Raw genomic sequence first — 4,768 nt, 5'->3', positions numbered from 1 at the left:
TGGAGTTAAGTCTCTTGGCAGACTTCAGATATATGAGGTTTTTGTGATCCGTGAAAACCGTTACTTTGTGTCGCGCCCCCTCTAGAAAATGATGCCACTCCTCAAATGCCCATTTAATCGCCAGCAATTCCCTGTCCCCAATGTCATCATTTCGTTCCGAAGATGAAAATTTACGGGAGAAGAATGCACACGGGCGGAGATCTTGCAATGTCTCCGTTCCCTGAGATAGAATTGCTCCAACCCCCACCTCTGAAGCATCGACCACAACAGTAAAGGGCCTAGAAGAATCTGGCTGCACCAGAAACGGAGCAGTAGCAAAACACCTCTTCAATCTCTGAAATGACTGCATAGCTTCCGTCGACCATTTAGTAGGAAAGCACCCCTTCTTAGTCATATCAGTAAGAGGTTTAACTATCACCGAAAAATTCCTAATGAATCTACGGTAATAGTTGGCGAATCCCAAGAACCTTTGTAAGGCTTTCACATTTTCTGGTAGGACCCAATACTGCACAGCTCGGACCTTCTCAGGATCCATCTTGAACCCTTTGTGGGTAATAATATGCCCCAAAAATGTCATCTCTTGTACAGCAAACACACACTTTTCTCTTTTGGCGAACAAGCAATTCTCGCGCAAAACTTGGAGCACTTGGCGAACATGAGAAACATGGGACTCAAAATCCGGTGAAAAGATCAGAATATCATCCAAGTATACTAATACAAATCTGCCCACAAACTGAGAGAGAACCTCATTGATCAAGGACTGGAATACAGCAGGGGCATTAGTGAGACCAAAAGGCATCACCAGACTCTCAAAATGCCCCTCTGGGGTATTAAACGCAGTCTTCCACTCGTCCCCCTCCTTAATCCGGATTAAATTATATGCCACGCGCAAGTCTAGTTTGGAAAACCAGTTGGAGCCATTCAACTGCGAAAACAAATCCGGGATAAGGGGGAGAGGGTATGGATTGCGTTTCGTGATTTTGTTCAATTCCCTAAAGTCAACACAGGGACGTAACCCGCCATCTTTATTCTTTACAAAATAGAAATCAGCTGCTAGTGGGGAATTAGATGGCTGTATATGATTCCTTCTTAAGCTGTCCTGGAGATAGTCTTTGAGCGCAAGTCTCTCAGGGGCCGATATGTTGAGCATGCTACTCTTGGGGAACTTGCAGTCAGGGAGAAGTTCAATTGCACAATCCCCCTTTCTGTGTGGTGGTAATTTGTCTGCCCCCTCTTGGGAAAACACATCAGAGAAGTCAGCTATAAATTCAGGCAACTCCTCTGCCTGTATGGAAGCTATATCAACAGAAATGCAACCGGACAGACAACCCGGGCTCCATTTCACAATGTCCCCCTTTTCCCAGTCCACAACTGGGTTGTGTAAGCGCAGCGAGGGCAACTCCAAGACTACTTGCGTAGGGAGGGATTCCATGACATATAGTGCTATACACTCCATGTGGAACATCCCAATCCTTAAAGGGGTTGTCCCGCGGCAGCAAGTGGGTCTATACACTTCTGTATGGCCATATTAATGCACTTTGTAATGTACATTGTGCATTAATTATGAGCCATACAGAAGTTATAAGAAGTTTTTCACTTACCTGCTCCGTTGCTAGCGTCCTCGTTTCCATGGAGCCGACTAATTTTCGGCGTCTAATGGCCAAATTAGCCGCGCTTGCGCAGTCCGGGTCTTCTTCTTTTCTCAATGGGGCCGCTCGTGCAGGATGCCGGCTCCGTGTAGCTCCGCCCCGTCACGTGCCGATTCCAGCCAATCAGGAGGCTGGAATCGGCAATGGACCGCACAGAAGCCCTGCGGTCCACCGAGAGAGAAGATCCCGGCGGCCATCTTCAGCAGGTAAGTAAGAAGTCACCGGAGCGCGGGGATTCAGGTAAGCGCTGTGCGGTTTTTTTTTTAAGTCCCTGCATCGGGGTTGTCTCGCGCCGAACGGGGGGGGGGGGGGGGGGGGTTAGAAAAAAAAAAAAACAGTTTCGGCGCAGGACAACCCCTTTAAATGGACATTAGGCACACAAAAACTCAGACTTCTCTGAGATAGTGGAGCAGCATCAATGGTGGACACAGGGATGGGACAATCCAAAGCACTCATCTCTAAGCCTAAACGTTTGACTGTCTCCTGATGTATTAAATTAATACTAGCTCCACAATCCAGAAAGAATTGTATGGGACAGTCAACACTGCCACAACGAATTTCAGCGGGAAGTACCAGCCTGGAAGAGGATACCCAAGCAATCTGATGGCCTAGAGGGACCTTCCCTCTATCCTCCAGGCCATCTAGTTTTTCCCACTGAGCATTACGACGTGGGCAAAACTGAGCCATATGACCTGTACGATTACAGACAAAGCATCGGCCATTAAACTGTACCGTTCTTCTCCTCCTAACCTCGCCAGCTAGAAACCCCAGCTGCATGGGCTCTTTCATAGCTGCAGGTAGGAAGCCGGAATCCATAGACAGCTCCTGATGTCTTTCCCTGATCCGTCTCCCAACTTTAATAGCCAGAGACATGGCCTCATCTAGACTGTGAGGTACTGGATGTTCTACCAGTACGTCCTTGATCTTGGTCAGGCCACAATGGAACTGGCTCTTTAAAGCAGGGTCGTTCCACTGAGTTTCTGCTGCCCAACATCGAAACTTAGCACAATAATCTTCAACAGTGGAATCTCTGTCGCAAACGTCTGATATTTCCCTCAACCACCGCTATCTTATGGGGTCGTCATAGATAAGACCCAAAGTAGCAAAAAAGTTATCCACTGAGGTCAGGGCCTCAGACGTCGGGGGTAATGAAAAAGCCCACGCCTGTGGCGCCCCCTGCAGTCTGGACATTACAATGACCACCCTCTGGGCGTCGTCCCCTGAAGAACTAAGACGCAGTCTGAAATAGAGCTTACAGGCCTCTCGAAAGGATCCGAATTTCTGCCTATCACCAGAAAAACGGTCAGGTAGCTCAATTTTTGGTTCCTTGCTGGGAACCTGCAGCGCAAGTTGTCGCTGTTTAATCTCAGCGACCTCGGCAGTCGCTGGTGCGACAAAACCTCAAGGGGATTTATGTTAACTGCACAGAATCTCCCTGAGTAGGTAAGGGCTGGTCAATCTGTTGCATCCTACGGACGTGCAACCTCAAATACACAAACAAAAAAGCACAACTGTGCAAAGAAAACATAACACTATGGGGAATTCTCTCCCTATAGTCCCCCAACCCAGGAGGGGGCCCTGCCTACTCGGCGGACCGATCGCTCTGACAAGTGCGAGCCTGCACTCATGCCTGGGCCACTGACAAGTCCCTATCAGGGAGCCCTAGCACAGAAAACAGGCGAAACAGAAAACCAAATGAAACAGAAAAGAACTTAGCTCGCATGGAGAGCTTCAGCCAAGGTGTGTTCCTGCATCGCTGTCCAAAGGCAACTGAACTATTGACCAGCACAGGAGATAATGCTGGCACTGTTTAAGTAGGAGCCCTGCTACTCAGCACCAGGTGCTGACTGACATTACTCCTGAAACTACCACACCCCTCAGCTCCAGGAGAAGCGAGAGCACACCCAAAACCTGGTCTGGCCTGCAAGCAAGGTGCAGGCCTCAGAACGGCTGCAACATAAACGCAATATAGCCTGCATTGCATTGCCCAAAAAAAAAAAAAAACTTCTTACAGCTAGCTGTGACTCTCTGCATTTCACTGCGTGGCTGCTGTGAGGTCAGGTGTATCAGTATTGCATATTGCACAGCTAGGCATGCTTTCAGGCTTCTGAATTATTTTTTTCCTGGCTGCCGTTTGCGTTACATAAGTGCTGTCCCACTCCAAATGCACGCCAATAATTTAAAAAAATTTTCACCGCTGTGTGTCTGGCGTCAACTGCACGCACGGCGATAGACCCCGATAGAGCGAAACTCAGATAGACGCAATATAGCCTGCATTGCATTGCCACCCCCCCCCCCCAAAAAAAAATACTTCTTGCGGCTAGCTGTGACTCTCTGCATTTCACTGCATGGCTGCTGTGAGGTCAGGTGTATCAGTATTGCATATTGCACAGCTAGGAGTGCTTCCAGGCTTCCGAAAAAATTTTTTCCTGGTTGCAATTTGCGTTACATAAGCCCTGTCTCCCTCCAACTGCACGCCAATAATTCAACAATTTTTACACCACTCTGTGTCTGCTCTATTCGTAATCCACCATGCTGAGAAGTAGAGGACATGGACGTGGACGCGGGCGAGGACGCGGATTTCCAAGTGAGGGTGTGGGCACAAGCCGAGTTCCTGTTCCAGGTGAATCGCAGCCGGCTGCTGCGGGATTATGAGAGAGGAAAGTTTCTGGGGTCCCCAGTTTCATATCACAATTTTTGGGTCCACTTCGTAGACCTTTATTACAAAATGAGCAGTGTGAGCAGGTCCTGTCGTGGATGGCAGAAAGTGCATCCAGCAATGTCTCCAGCAACCTGTCTTCTACGTCGTCCACTGCTGCAACTCTGAATCCTCTCACTGCTGCTCCTCCTTCCTCCCAGCCTCCTCACTCCATGAAAATGACACATTCGGATGAGTAGGCAGACTCCAGGAACTGTTTTCGGGCCCCAGCGCTGATTGGGAAAAAATGGTTCCTCTCCCACCTGAGGAGTTTTTCGTGACCGATGCCCAACCTTTGGAAAGTTCCCGGAGTCCGAGTGATGAGGCTGGGGACTTCCGGCAACTGTCGCAAGAGCTTTCGGTGGGTGAGGAGGTCGATGATTATGATGAGACACAGTTGTCTATCAGTGAGGCAGTAGTA

Source organism: Eleutherodactylus coqui, chromosome 1 (assembly GCF_035609145.1).
Source record: "Eleutherodactylus coqui strain aEleCoq1 chromosome 1, aEleCoq1.hap1, whole genome shotgun sequence".
NCBI classification, from domain to species: domain Eukaryota; kingdom Metazoa; phylum Chordata; class Amphibia; order Anura; family Eleutherodactylidae; genus Eleutherodactylus; species Eleutherodactylus coqui.
Note: the sequence above shows the minus strand (reverse complement) of the source record.